This window comes from Chlorocebus sabaeus, chromosome 20, assembly GCF_047675955.1.
Source record: "Chlorocebus sabaeus isolate Y175 chromosome 20, mChlSab1.0.hap1, whole genome shotgun sequence".
Taxonomy (NCBI): Eukaryota; Metazoa; Chordata; class Mammalia; order Primates; family Cercopithecidae; genus Chlorocebus; species Chlorocebus sabaeus.
In genome coordinates this window covers 21,008,170-21,024,255 of record NC_132923.1, presented here as the reverse complement: position 1 = coordinate 21,024,255, position 16,086 = coordinate 21,008,170, and the positions used below count along the sequence as shown (strand labels likewise).

The 16,086-nt window shown below is 42.1% G+C and overlaps 1 non-coding gene across 1 annotated transcript; it reads right to left on the bottom strand.

Annotated features, from left to right (window-relative positions):
- Positions 1 to 14,909: 14,909 nt before the first annotated feature.
- On the bottom strand, positions 14,910 to 15,043 carry LOC119624619 (small nucleolar RNA SNORA42/SNORA80 family). The gene has a single exon (XR_005240775.1). It is a non-coding gene; the product is annotated as a small nucleolar RNA SNORA42/SNORA80 family (small nucleolar RNA).
- Between the last annotated feature and the right edge of the window lie 1,043 nt (positions 15,044 to 16,086).

The window sequence follows — 16,086 nt, the reverse complement described above, 5'->3', positions numbered from 1 at the left end:
ACGTTTGAGACTAAGTAAATCTGAGCAAAACAAAGAGCCGTAGAAAGTGTGTGAGCCATAAAAACTTTAGGGAGAGAGCGAGGTAACTTGGAAGAAGGAGGCATACCTTAAAGGCTTGCTAGTGAAAGAAAAGAAGGAAGAAATATCTGAATTAAGTGTCATCAGGAACAGTATCAAAATCATTAGCATGCCATTCTCTCTCTCTCTCTCTCTCTCTCTCTCTCTCTCTCTCTCTCTCTCTCTCTCTCGTCACACACACACACACACACACACACACACACACACACACCCCATTCATTAAAGAAACTGAACTACTTCATTATATCATCAGAAGAGGGCACTGTTGAATTTGAAAATCTAGTAAAGCCGGCTGTCGGCCTGGGTTCCCACAAAAGCGGAGCTTGAGAACAAGGCTTGCATGCAGAGAATTTATTTTGAGAAGTGATCTCAAGGAATAGGCATGAAGGACTAGGAGAAGGATGAAAGGAAGGAGGTAAAAAGCAAAACCAAGTGTACATTACTGAGCTAATTATTGCTGTAAGCAACTAGGGCTCAGTCTTGCTGGGAACCCTCTATAGAGCCATGGAGAATGCAGCATTGTCTGGCCTAGGGACAGAGGAGGGGAGCATTTAATCCACTGGTTCCCTCCCCCATTGGTTCATGTGCAGCCATGGAGGTGGACTGCTTGGATCTCCTTTCAAGAAATAACTTGCTACTTAATTAACTGAAAGAAGGGCACCTATCTGAAAGTTTCAGCTGAGTGCCTTCAGGATATGCCGCAGCTTTTGAACCAAAGCCATACCCTTCTGCGGCAGCACGAGTGAATGGGTGAGCATGGTGGGGGTCCCAGGGCTTTGTCATTTCTGCTCAACATTGGCAATCCTTGTTCCAAAGCTCCCTGTTGGGCTAAGACTGACAGATCTCCCTCACCATTTGAGGTTCACCCTGCCCAACCCTGTGTGTGGCCTTGCCTGTTTTCTCTCACAGGTGTCTGAACTGCATTGTGGTCTGAAGAATTTTCCTACCCAGTCCTGCTTCTCTCCCCTCCAGCCCACCTTCTTTTAACCTTACATGAGAGTTATATTCAAATAAACCACTTGCACTCCTACCTCCCTCTCAGCATCTGCTTCCTGGAAGACTCAACTGATACAGTCAAGGATTGCCTCATGGATGTTAACTCCCTCATACTTCCAGGTTTGCACATGCCTCAGAATGGTTGCGTAGGCTGTGGCCCAGTGCGAGAGAAACTCCAGGAAGAGTATGCTAGCTAGATATGCACCACTAGACATACACAAGGCAGTGGAAGCCAGATGTGGTCAGTTTATTCCTGTGCCCAGCTGGTCACCTCGTCAATGACTGGCATAAAAAAGGTGAGCTGAGAAGATGTGAGGCCAGACTCAAGAGGTGTCCAATACAACCAAAAACAAACAAACAAAAAAGCGAGCAAGAGAGAGACAAGGTTTCACTTTGTTGCCCAGGGTGAAATACAATGACGTGATCATGGTTCATTGTAACCCCGAACTCCTGGGCTCATGGAATCCTCCTTCCTGCCTCAGCCTCCCAAGTATCCAGGACTACAGGCGCCCACCACCATGCCTGGCTAATTAAAAAAAAAAAAAAAAAAAAAAAGGTAGAGATGGGGTCTGGGCTGTGTTGCCCAGGCTGGTCTCAAACTCCTGACCTCAAGCGATCCTCCTGCCTCAGCCTTCCAAAGTGTTGAGATTATACAGGCATGAGCCACCTTGCCTGGCCCAACAAACTACCCTCTGTACCTCAGATTCCTGCCTAACAGTATGTCCAAGCTGTTACACAGCCTTTGGTAGCCAGACAACACACAGATGTAGCAAATAAACTAGAGTGTGCACTGCTGCAACTCATGCCCAGACTATAACTTATATTCATCCTGCCCCCACCCCCACCACTCCCAGATGTCCCTTTTCCTCAGCTGGCACCTCAGTGGGTCTAGTTTGCCTGCCTGGTGTGGTGCTTCAGACCTTGATCTCTGAGGGGTGCTTGTTGGGCCACAAAAAGGATATCCCTGGGTTCCAGATGTACTTCTGTTATGTAGCACAAACCCTAGCTCTTCACGGTAGCTAGGGCCAACCACCCCTACCAATACTGCAGCTTCTTTCTTTGCCTGCTCTTCCACTGACACGAGGATCCCAAAATGAGACAGTGGTTATAAAGCTTCATTTTTAGTGCAACCCTGTGTCTCCCGGTGGGATGCGTGGAATCTTTCCTCCCTCACCACCCCTCAGGAAACAGCCAGCCAGGGCAGCAAAATAACAGTCACCTGTCTTTGAAGAAAAATACTTCTCTGATGTCTAAGATTGGCATTCTTTGGGCTGCTCATATTTAACTTGAGAGTGAGGGAGCCCCGCCACATTGGAGAGGGGAGGAGAAACTCCAGTGTTCTCTACTCCTATCGGTTCCCTTTTAGTCTCCTTCCTTCCTCAAGGACTCACTACTTTCTCTTTACAGTCCTGAGGTGGGTGAGGAATCTGGAGCATCTCAGCCACCCCTCAGCAAACCCTAAGATGGACCCAGTGTCTCTCTTTAGAATGAGGTAGTATTTATCATCTACTGTTTTCAGTTTTGAGGCTTCAGCAGAAATTCTGAGATGACCAGAAATGTCCGGTTTAAAATGAAAAGATGTTCAACCTCACTGTAGTCATAGCAATGTAATAAGCAATAAAGAAATGTCATTTTTGACTCATATGGTTGGCAGAAATTAATCAGAGCAATAACAACCAGTGTTGGGCAGGACCTAGAGCAACTCTGCAAAAGGCCGATAAGATGCAGTTATAATTTTTTTCTTTTCTTTTTTTCATACAGGGAAAAAACTCTTTTGTACCTGGAAAATACCAATTTTAGTTCATTTTTAAAAGGTAATATGCAATATATTAAAGTTTTTATTTTAAAATCTAGATTATCTTAAACCTTTAAGTTAAACCTACAAATCATCTTGCTCTATTTGCAGATTTATCAATAAAAATAATTTTAAAATCATTGATACTGGCTCTTTGATCAGTGTTCAACTAATTTAAGTTTAATGGATTAAATCCTTCTTAAACATTGACTTCACTTCTTTAAAAAAACCATATTTTCTTAGACATTTACAACTACAACCACAACCACAAATTTAATATATCAGATTTTTCCAGGCAAATGAAACCCCTGTTGTGGCAGACTTAACAAGCAAAATTATTCTCAGCAATTATGCTATTTTTGTAAATTAATAAATCAATCTTGTAATGTGGTAAATCAGATTCTCTTACCCATTTCAAACATTGTGAAAACAGGAAAGCAAACAAAGCATATACAAAGCAGAGCAATGGATTTCTAATGATTTCAAGATGTATTACAAATCCCATATAATCCAACCTACTCAGAAGAAATCCACATCCACTTTTTCATTATCTATATACTTACTTATATACCTGTCCAGGGTTATAAATCACTCCCCTAAGCTACGGAAAAAAATCGCAGTCTCCGCAGAATGATCCAATCCAAGATGCTGGTTAAAAAGATGGCTAATTTTACTGCCTGGTGTGACAGATGCAGTATCTGCGCCCTGTCTCTCTATTACTTGCCTACCTGTCTTATTGCCCACTTTTTCTACAATGCCATGTTGGCACACCTAGAGGTGATGCACCCACATGGGGTGATCATATAAGCTAACGAGGCCTCATTCGTAGCCATGGGTTGGCAAGTTTACACATTCCCAGTTCGTAATTAGAGTCTAACCTCTCTTGTGCACCAAAGACTTAAAGAAAATGCCACGCCAGCACACTCCTTTAGAGTGCTTCTTCCCATTTAGATGAACAAGCTTCCATGACAGGGTGTTTTATTTCTAAAATTTGACTCTTGGTTCAAAAACATGTCCTTTTATGGTCAGCCAAGGAGGACTAGGGTAGTGTAATGTTTTCATAAATGAATCTTTTGAGAACAAAGCTCTTTCATTTCAGTTAGCCATGGTTGAAACTCACGCATGAGCACATACACCTCATAAATTATGTTGGCACATCATGTAGGTTAGCAGCAAATTCTTCACTTCTCCCTTCCCTGTTCATCTGAGGTGGAGTCACTGATACCCTTCTCCTGGCTCCATTTCTTACTCGTTCCTCCACCTTCCTGCCTGCCATTTGGGAGGCTGAGAATATGTATTCTTACATGGACCCAATACTTGGCCACGAGGGATGAGCCTGTACAGGCCCAATTAACAACCTGATCCTACTGCTGTCTTGCTGGTCTGTCTGCACAGCTAGGCTTCAGTCGCCACTGTCTACAATACACTCCCCTATAACTGAATCTCTCCCTATTATGCTTTGTGTCCCCCAAGTTTCATGTATTGCAAACTCAATCCCCAATGTAGCATATTGGAAGGTGGGAATTTTCAGAGATGACTGGGTCATGAGGGCTCTGCTCTCATGAATGGATTAGTCTATTCATTGATTAATGGATTAAAGAGTTGATGGATTAATGAGTTTTCATGGGAGTGGGACTGGTGGCTTTATAAGAAGTAGAAGAGAGATCTCTTGTCATGTGATACTCTGCACCACCTCTAGACTCTAAAGAGTCCCCTTATCACATGCCAGGTCATGCCCTTGGACTTCCCAGACTCCAGAATTGTAAGAAATAAATTCCTTTTCTTTATAAATCACCCAGTTTCAAGTGTTCTGTTATAAGCAACAAAAAATGGACTAAGACACTCTAGCAGCCCCCAGGCTCGTTGACTGGGACCCTCCCCTCCCATAACAGTGTTTCTTTAAGGGCGGCCAATGATCACTTAAAGCAGAATCACTTGAGGTGCTTGTAAAATGCAGAATCCTAGGCCACATCTTAGATACACTAAATCTCTGGGGATGGATGCAGCAATTTTCAAATGTGAAAGATGGTAATTACGCAAACCAGAGTGTGAGAACCGTGACTTTGATCATTCTTACCTATGTCTTTCCTTGGACCAATAGAGGTGGCATCCTATTCCCTGCTGTGAGTAGCCTGGAGTTAGGACTCCACTGATCTTCTGATTGTGGGCAGAAGAAGTACCTGCATTACTCATATTGAGCCACGTATTGGGTGTAATTCTCGACTATTTTTACTTGAATGCCAGCATGACTTGTATTCATGGCTTGAATTATATTCTTGCTTAATTTGTCTTGATTGCTTTTGTTTCTCATTTATGATCATTTGTTTTATAAGTCTCCCCTTTCAAAAACTTGAAATGCTGACACTCTTTAATTTCTCTCTTGCTTAAGTTTCCACCTCAGTAGAACACTGTATTAATCAAGGTTCTTCAGAGAAACAGAACCAATAGGATATTTTCAAATATATAACAGGAAATTTATTATGAGAATTGGCTCCCACACTTATAAAGGCCAAGAAGTCCCACAATATGCCATCTGCATGCTGGAAACCCAGGAAGGCAGTGGTAGAATTCTGTCTTGAGTCAGAAAGTCTGAGGACCAGGGGAGCCCATAGTGCAACTCCCAGCCTGTGTCTGAAGGCCAAGAATGAGAGGTGGGCAGGGGGAGAGGGAGTATCAGAGTCTGAAAGTTCCAGAACCAGGAGCTCCAATGTCTGAGGACAGGAGAAGACACATGTCTTCACTTAAGAAGAGAGAGTTCACCTTTTCTCCACTTTTTTGCTCTGTTTGGGCCTAAACAGTTTGGATAATGCCCACTCACACTGGTGAAGGTAAATCTTCTTTACTCAGTCTACTGATTTAAATTCCAAATTTCTTCCTGAAACACCCTCATAGACACACCCAGAAACAATATCTCACCAGCTATCTAGGCATTTCTTAGCCCAGTCAAGTTGACACATAAAAGTAATCATCATGGCCTGGCATGGTGGCTCATCCCTGTAATCCCACCACTTTGGGAGGCAGAGGTGGGAGGATCACTTGAGCCCAGGAGCTCAAGACCAGCCTGGGCAACATAGTGAGACCCCATCTCTAGAAAAAAAAATTACGAAAATTAGCCAGGTGTGGTGGTGTGCACCTGTGGTCCCAGCTACTCGGGAGGTTAAGATGGGAGGACTGCTTGAGCCCAGGAGGTCAAGGCTGCAGTGAGCTCTGATTGTGTCACTGCACTCCAGCCTGGGTGGGTAACAGAGTAAGACCCTGTCTCAAAGAAAAAAAGAAACAAGAAAAGGAATCATCATGGAAACACTCTGAGGGGACACCAATCACAGACTGGTGGGTTTATAGCCAAAGAACCACTTCCTTCAGTTAGTCATAGAACTGGAAGCCTGTTCTGAATTGTGCAGTTGAAGGTGTGATGGGCTTTCAGGTAGGGAGACAGTCCTTTAGGAAAGGCAGTGAATTCTCTTAGGAAGATGGAGCTTTTGGGTATGAGCTACAAAATGAACGGGTTGTAGAGTTGCTGGGACAGCCAGGCCCCTACAGGGCAAGATTGGGATACTGACTCTCAGAGCAGCCCTGGGCAGCTCTATAAAGCCCACCTTTTTCTCCCCTCCACTCTGAAGAGCATGTCCCGTATCCTTCCAGGTGTGCACTCACTCCTCTTTAACGCTTGCCTTTGTGAGTTCTAACCCTCAGGATCTTTCCCCTACTTCCTCAGGTAGACGCCTGAGAGATGAACCCACACAAATAATTGCTAGTTTGAGGTGCTTCTTCTTCTAAATGTATCTAATCTTCATAAGATATCCACAAAGCCATAGTGTGCCAGATCTTAGATTGTCTTGTCCAACCCCTTCTCTGTGGACAGGAAAATGAACTCAAAATAGGAGAATCACCTGCAAAACGGCACACTAGGAAGGGGTGGAGCCTGATGTGAACAGCTAGAGCCTATTTAGAGCCTGGCCTTTCATTTCTAGGGTCTTCTCTACCCGCTCCTAAAACCATACCTAGATGGGAAAAACAGTGAACGGTCTCCCAAATACTGCCCTGCCTCACTGTGTCTATTTTTTATTTCCAGTCCTCTCCCCTGTATGCCAGACTCACATATCCATCTGTCTACTTGACTGTTCCTCTTGGGTATCAAACCTCACATGTCTAAAACTAACCCGAATCTCCCCTTCTCTCCAAACTTGCTCCTCCCATACTCTTCCTTATTTCAGTAAATGGCAAGTCTGTCCTTCCAGCCTCTCAAGCCAAACAACTTAATCATCCTTGTCTTTCTCTCACACACCATTTTCTAGCCATCAGCATATCCTTCAGCTCCACTTTCTATGTGGAGCCTGATCTGTTATGACAGAGGTCACAGCCATCCTTTCATTATATGGCAATCACTTCCTAAATGGCTTTCTTGCTTCTGCATCTCCCAACTCCCTGAAGTCAATACCCCACATAGCACCTGGGGTGGAAGGAGGACCAGTTCTCTCCCCTCTCATAACGCTTCTATGGCTCCCGTGTCAGGCAAAAGCTGTGGTTCTTACCATGGCCTACAAGTCCTGCATGACACGTGGCATCCTCTGGTGCTGCCTCCCACCCTCAGCCTCCACCTCATCTCCTACCACTCCCCATTCTCTCACTCTGCTCCACTGCCCTGACCTCCGTGCTATTCCTCAAACTTGCCAAGCAAGGTACAGACTCAAGACCTTTCTGTGAGTCTTCCCTCTTCTGCAACTCTCTCCCCGGATGTCTAAGGCTCACCTCCTTGTTTCCTTCAGGCCCTGCTCCAACGTCACCTCGTGGAAGAGGTCTTCTTGACCACCCCATAGAACATTTTAATAGTGGCCCATCTTCCCCTCACTCCCTTTCCCTTTGCTTTATTGTTCTACAAACCATTCACCATCTGACACATTTTATATTTACTTGTTGGCTTACTTATTTATTTTCTATCACTCTGCTCTAGAACATGAACTCCATCATGGTAGGGAATTTGCTTTGTTTACTGCTGAACATTTCCCAGCATGTAGAGCAGCACCTGGCATTTACTAGATGCTCAATAAACATCTGGTGAATGTACAAAGGAGTGGTTCTGTGGCAGACACTGTGGGAAGTATTTTATGTTCATTATCTCATTTCACCCTCGCAACAAACTTGTAAGACGAATATCACATTTTTCTGATGAGGACATGAATAATCAGAATGATTCAGAACTATAAACAAAAGGTTCATAGTGCTCACTGCTGATAACTGGCAGAGTCAGGATTTGAACTCAGTTCTGATTCAATTATTTATCCATTTTTTAAAATAGAAGAAGACATTGCAGGAATTATTCTATTATTTATTCTAATATAAAGCCATACCAACAGAATCAAACATATTATTCTTTCTAAAAATATTTGCATTTTATTTATTTTTACCTTCTTTTGTTTTGTTTTGGAGACAGGGTCTCACTGTGTTACCCAGGCTGGAGTGCACTGGCATGGTCACAGCTCACTGCAGCCTCAACCTTCTGGACTCAAGCAATCGTCCTGCCCCAACCTCCCAAGTACCTGGGACTACATGCATGCACCACTACACCAAATAATTTTTATTTTTTGTAGAGATGGGATCTCACTATGTTGCCTAGGCTGGTCTCAACTCCTGGGCTAAAGCAATCTTCCTGCCTCGATCTCCCAAAGTGCTGGGATTATAGGTGTTAGCCACCACACCCAGTCAATGTTTGCATTTTTAAAGATAGTATGGAGAATATGGTAGTGTTGAATCCTTGATGGTGGAATTTCATACATTCGGCAGTAGACCTTCCCCAAACCTTCACACTACTAATGAAGACATACCCAAGACTGGGTAATTTATTAAGAAAAAGAGGTTTAATGGACTCACAGTTCCATGTGGCTGGGGAGGCCTCGCAATCATGGCGGAAGGTGAAAGCCACATCTTACATGACGGCAGACAAGAGAGAAAATGAGAGTCAAGTGAAAGGGGTTCCCCTTATAAAACCATCAGATCTCATGAGACTTATTCACCACCATGAGAACAGTATGGGGGAAACTGCCCCCATGATTCTATTATCTCCCACCAGGTCCCTCCCGCAACACATGGGAATTATGGGAGCTACACTTCAAGATGAGATTTGGGTGGGGACACAGCCAAACCATATTAGTGGCAGAAGTTCTCATGACAGTCATCTCACAGTCCTTTCTCACTCTGTGTTGAGGGCCACTCCTGATCAGGGGTATTTCAGAAATCCACTCAGTCAGGGTTTTTGTTCTTGGTTGCTGGATGTATTCTTGCCTCTGACAGAGGTGTGCGTCTTGGTGACCCTTGAGCTCTTGGTGGGCGGATCTCTATTTCCCATGCTCTCTCACCTCCTGGGAACCTCAGGCTTTCTCCATGGCTTCCTGCTCCCCCATCACGGAGGTCTTCATTATAGCTGAGGTGTCCCAGCTTCATCACCTTCCAGTAAAGGAAAAAGATCTCTCTGAGAGCTTAGCTTCCTGTGTATAAAATGAAAAACTCACTTCTGCTGGTCATTGAGAAAAAAGAGAGAATCCCATGATAAGAAAATGGGACTTCCTTTCAGGATGAAGAAAGTGGGAAAGAATGATGTTCCCATTCTACAATAAGGAAAAGCTGCATAAGCTACAAAGTTACAGGTTTTATGGAGCCCATGAGAGAGAGGCACCAAGTAAACCAAATTCCAGGGAGGGACAAGGCCCTCGGAAGCAAGATTGGACACATACAGTCTCTCCTTTGGCAGAGCATGGGAAAAAGACATGGTTGCCAAACAAGCGAGTAAGAAAAAGTAAACTAATATGTTAGCAAATTCTTAGGGGCCCAGGATGGGCCAGCATGTCAGCTTGGAATAGCTGGGGGCTTTAGACACAAGGAGAGCTTGTTCTCCCTGGCAAGCTCTTCATGAACCTCAAAGACTGGGGTCAGGCAGAGACTGGCGAGAGCCTCCTCACTTGCAGGGGGAAGGGGGATGGTATGAGCAATGAATAGCTGGGGGACAGGCACAAAGCCTGCTTACTTACTTCTCTGGACTCTTTTCTTCTATGAAGCAAAAAGCATTATGCCATTTGGGAACAGGTAGTGAGTCCTTTTGAACCATGACTTTTTAGAAAATATTAGAAGTAAAACCCATCTTTCTCTGGAGAAGATAGGAAACCATTTCCTGGGGCATGGGCAAAGAGTCATTGTTGCTGGAAGAGTAGAAGCAAAAACCCTTTACTCCTAAGGAGGGCAGGAAACTTCTTGGGTCCAGAATCCTACGCTGATACCAAGAATAGAACTGCACAGCTGGGACGTGGCGGTCCCTTTCCACCCAAGACTAACAACAAATACAAAACAGAGCTTCCCTGCCACAATGAGGAGTGCGGGAACATCAGTAAAGCTTCATCCCCAGTCCCAGGTGCCCAGGGTCCACCTAAGACTGAGGCGAGTCCAGGACAAGAAAACATCTCCTGCCATACCATGAGCCTAGCACTGAGTAACAAGAACTCTACTGTTGAGGATGGGGGAATAGCAGCAAGAGAGACTCCCTTCTGTGGTGTAAGCACTCAAGAACAGTGAAACGTTTAGGGGGAAGCAGAAACACCAGGAAAAACTCACTAGCACCCCAGACCCACACTAAGCAGATGGTAATGGCATCCTACTGCTAGAAGAATTTGAAGCTCAAACCAGCTCAATTCCTGACTAGTCTAGCTCAACTCTCATCTCCCATTCCTACATACACACTAATGGCCTAACAGTAGAAGAGGCATTTCTATTTCCAGGTGTGCAGGACAGTTCACCAAATGACCTTGGTTAACTCAGCTCTTCCTCCTCTTGCTTGCAATTCAGTACAATGTTCTGAGAAAGCAATATGCTGAGATAAGAAGGACCTGTCCAGAATAGCCTGGGCTTTTTCCTCATTTCTCCCAGAACAGGATGTCCTACAACACTTGTGCACAGTGATCCAGGTTTCCCCTGGGGAATGAAACCCAGAATGCCATGATTTTGGAGTCTCTCAGGTTTGGTACAAAGTGGGACACATGCAGATAAGACTCCATCTGCAGATAAGACTCCATCTGCAGATAAGACTCCATCTGCTCTGGACAGCTTTCCTGAGCCTTGGAGGACTTGGCTCACCATGGATCCCAGGCTTCTGTTGATTCTTGCTGCCTGTTGGTGAGTAACGAGTTGCTTTGTCTGATTTGTGTGTGTTTTCTATCTTGCCAGACTCATACTCTGGTAGCTGGGTTTGTGCAAAACCTCCTGCCAGGTCTATGAACCTTAACAAAGTACAAATACTATTTACCTCAGTTTCTATTGTTCTTCTACATGTGATGTATAGCATTCAATAAAAAAAAATTGTAAGACAGATAAAATTGCAAGAGAAAACAACTTATCTTCAGGAGATAAAGGAATCAACAAAACCAGAATCAGAGAAATCCAGACATTGGAACTATCAGACAGAAATTTTAACATAACTAAATAATATGTTAAAGGCTCCATGGGAAAATATAAATGCATGAACTGGAAATTTCAGCAGAAAGATGGAAATGAGAGAAAGTGTCTGCTAGAAATTAAAACCATGATATCAGGGATGAATGCCTCTCACAAGCCCATGAGTAAAGTAGACACAGCTGAGAAAAGAAACCGTGAACTTGAAAGCAGGTCAATAGAAACTAATAAAACTAAAACACAAAGAGATAAATGAATGAAAAACAAAAAGATCAAAGTATTCAAAGCTATAGGACAATATCAAATGGCCTAACATGCATGTAATTTGAATCCTAGACGAAGAGAAAGAGGACAAAGTGGAAGAAATATTTAAAGACATAATAGTCCTTTAATAAAATGAAATACATGAAACAACAGATCTAAGAGTTACAGGGAACCCAGGGCAGTAGATGCACTTTTAAAACAACCAAACATGTCATTGCCAAACTACTAAATACCAAAGATGAAGAGAAAATCTTGAAGGATCCAGGGAAAATAAACACATATAGAGAAACAAAGATTAGAAATACAACAACCTTCTTGTAAGAAGCTGTACAAGCCAGAAAAAAAAAAAAATGAAGTGATATCTTTAAAGAATTGAAGAAAAAAAACCCCTCTCAATCAAGAATTTTGTACCCAGAAAAAAAAAAAATCTCAAGAATAAAGGCAAGATAATGACTTTTTTAGACAAATAAGATCTAGGAGAATTAATTTCAGGCAGACTTGGTTCTATAAGAAATGTTAAATTGTAAGTTCTTTATGTAAAAGGAATATGATAACCAAATTGAAACTTGAATATAATCAACGAATGGAAGAGCACAAAAAAGTAAACATTAAGATAAATATAAGAGACATTCGACTTGTTGATTGCATTGTGAGATACCTGGCTAACTAAAGATAAAAATCATAACAATGCATTGTACAGTTTTTAAGATAAAGTAAAATATATGACAAAAACAGCACAAAATAATTGGAAAGGCCGGGCGCGGTGGCTCAAGCCTGTAATCCCAGCACTTTGGGAGGCCGAGACAGGCGGATCACGAGGTCAGAAGATCGAGACCATCCTGGCTAACACGGTGAAACCCCGTCTCTACTAAAACTACAAAAAAACTAGCCGGGTGAGGTGGCAGGCGCCTGTAGTCCCAGCTACTCGGGAGGCTGAGGCAGGAGAATGGCGTGAACCCGGGAGGAGGAGCTTGCAGTGAGCTGAGATCCGGCCACTGCACTCCAGCCCCAGCGACAGAGCGAGACTCTGTCTCAAAAAAAAACAAAAACAAAAACAAAAACAAAATAATTGGAAAGAGAGATTGTAAATATACTGTTGTTTCTTATACTACATATGAACTGGTATAATACTATTGGAAGAAACATATGATAAGATAAAAATGTATATTAGCTACCCAAGGCCAACCACTGAAAAAGTTAAAAAGGAGTATAACTAAATGAACTAACAATAGATAAAAAACGAAATCAAAGAAATAACTAATACAACTGAAGGCAGGAAAAGAACAAATCAAACAAAGGAAACTAATAGCAATGTGGTAATGTAAAGCCAACCACATCAATAATTAATGTTAAATGATCTAGGACATCTGTTTTTAACCAAGACAGAATAGTAGTGACCACATTTACGCTCCTTCCAGAAACCAGGAAACTGGACAAAATATGCAAAATGATGATTTTCAGGACCCTGAACATTAGTCAACAAAGGACAGTGATTCCTGAGAGACAGAGAACAAAGTGAGACCCATGATTGCCCAGGTATAGTCGTTTGGGAGAGTTCCTGGCTCTGGTTCAGGGAAAGCAAACCCAGGAAAAGCCTAGGATACTATCTGATGAGGAGACAGAGCTGAGAGTCCAGGGAAACTAAGGTAGCTAGAGTTTTCAGTAGACAGTACCAGAAAGTCGACAACTGCAGAGGAAGAACACTGAGATCTGCAGAGGGTCCCTCACAAGTGTTCTACAGGGTACTGATCAGTGTACAGGTGTGAGGAAACAATCTGAGACTGAGGAAGGATTGGAGGAAAGAGTACATGGCATTCACAGTGACTAGGAATAGTGCCTAATCCTACCAGCCAGGCTGGAAAACTTCACAATTCAGGGGGTATTGGGTAGAGTACTCCAAAAGATCTTCCTCAGTGTTTAGAAATAATGAGCCATAGGCTAAATATGAGTCAGGTCCCACCTAACATATCTTAAAAGCAATACCTGAAAGGATCTAACTGTGTCCAAGTAACTTAACTGCATCCCTGAACAAAGCTCAAGAACATTTATAGAAATATAAAAATATCCAGCACATAAGGTAAAATTAACAATGTCTAGCATCTAGTAAAAAATTACTGAACATGAAAAGCAGGAAAACATTAACTAAAATAAGGGGGTAAATAAATGATCTCAAAATGGCACAGAATTCATATAGTGATGTTAAATTTAGCAGACAAAGGCATTAAAATAGTTATTTAAAAAAATCAAGTAAAAACATGGATGAGATATAAAAGAAACCAAAATAAAACTTACTTTAAGGATAAAAATTACAATGTCTGAAATTTAAAAAAAAAACAAACAAACAAACATTGAATGGGTTTAACAACTGATTAGATATTGCAGAAGATGGATAAACTTGCTGGTGATTAATACTTTCAGATTTTTTAAGTCTAAAAATTTATTTACTTTACCTTCATTTTTGAAAGATATTTTCAATGGATATACAAGTATATCATACAGAATGCTAAACTGACATTTTTTCTTTCAGTACTTTAAAGATGTTACTCCATTGTCTTCATGCTGGCATTGTTTCTGAAGATGAATTCGCTATTATTCTTCTCTTAGTTCTTCTGTATGTAATGTCTCCATTCCCTGTGCCCCTCATCCCCCAGATGTTTTTCCCTTTGTTACTAGCTTTGAGCAATTTGATGTTGATGGATTTGGGTGTCATTTTCTTCATGTTTCATTGAGTTTCTTGAATCTGAGAGTTTATCATTTTAATGATATTTGAAAAGTTGGGAGCCATTATTTCTTCATGTATTTTTCTATCCCCTTCCTGGGAAACCCCTAGTACATGTATATTATACCCATGACTTACTGATACTCTGTTCACTTTTTAAATTTTTTCTATGTTTCTTTTTTGAGACAGAGCCTTGCTCTGTCACCCAGGCTGGAGTACAGTGGCATGATCTTGGCTCACTGCAACCTCTGCCTCCCATGTTCAAGCAATTCTCCTGCCTCAGCCTCCTGAGTAGCTGAGATTACAGGCACTCACCACCACAGTCAGCTAATTTTTGTATTTTTAGTAGAGATGGGCTTTCACCATGTTGGCTGGGTTGGTCTCGAATTCCTGACCTTGTGATCTGCCCACCTCAGCCTCCCAAAGTGCTGGGATTACAGGTGTGAACCACCATGACTGGCCTTCCCTCTGTGTTTCATTTTGGATACTTTCTATTGCTATGTCCTCAAGTTTATTTTTTTCTGCAATGTCTTACCTTTTGTTAACCTATCCAGTGTAATTTTTATTTCAGAAATTATAACTTTCACCTCTAGAAGCTCAACTTGGATGTTTTTGCTTGTTTGACAATGGGCAACCCCCTTCAGTACTCACAGTCTATGGGAAGGTGGGTGGGCAATCGTTCAAGGCTGAAGTTTACACTGGCTTGGGTACGCTATAAAGGCCACAGAGAAGAGCCCCCAATGAACCCATTACCATGCTCTTGGGTTCATTTTACATCTTTCATTTCTCTACTTAACATGTTTAATCTTTCACCTATATTTCTGAACATATGAGATACAATTTAAGATGACCATTTTGATGCTGTTTTTCTACTTCCATCATCTATGCCAGTTCTGTGAGTTTCAATTGATATATTGTCCTCCCTGTTATGGCTCACTCTCTCATATATACTTCTTTATAGATTGGTAATTTTTATAGGATCTCAGTCATTGTACATTTGCTTTATTGGGTGATAGATACTTGTGAATTTCATAAATATTCTTGAACTTTGTTCTGTAATACAGAGTTATTAGAAGAGTTTGACACTTTCAGGTCTTGCTTCTAAGCTTTGTTTGGCACAACCTGAGCAATGTTTCAACTAGGGGACTTTTTGTCCCACTACTGAGGCAATACCTTTCTGATTACACTAGCCAGTGCTCCATAAATTGAGGTTTTCCAGACTGGCTGGTCATAACAGGCACTATTTACATTCCTGTGTGAGTTCTAGGTACTGTTCTCTCTTATCTGTTCAGAGGATTTTCTCCTCACACACCTGCACTCAACAGGACTCAGTTGAATGCTTGAGGGGATTTGCTGTGGATTTCTAGGGTTTTCTTTCTCTGCAGCCCTCTCATCTCTGTTACTCTGTCCTGCAAACTCTAGTCTCCTTGGCCTCCTTGAAATCCAAGGCCTCCCTCTTCAAGACAAGGAGATCAATAGTCTCTGCCTGGGTTTCCTCTCCCTGTACAACCTAAAAATTCCCTCTAGACAGCAAGCTGTGACAACTGTAGGAAAAACCTAATTTGTTTCCCGTCTCTCAAGAATCATGGTCTTTTGTTACCCGATGTCCAATTTCTTAAATCCTGTTGTTTCCTATGTTTTGTCCTAATTTATAGTTATTTCAGGTGGGAGAATAAATCTGGTCCTGTTAGTCTATCATGGCCCTCATGTTTTTTAAAAAAACATTTAAAACAAAGTACATGTTTGAAGACTGTATTGTTAAACTTAAAAATATAAAAATATTAAGATCCGAACTTAAAGT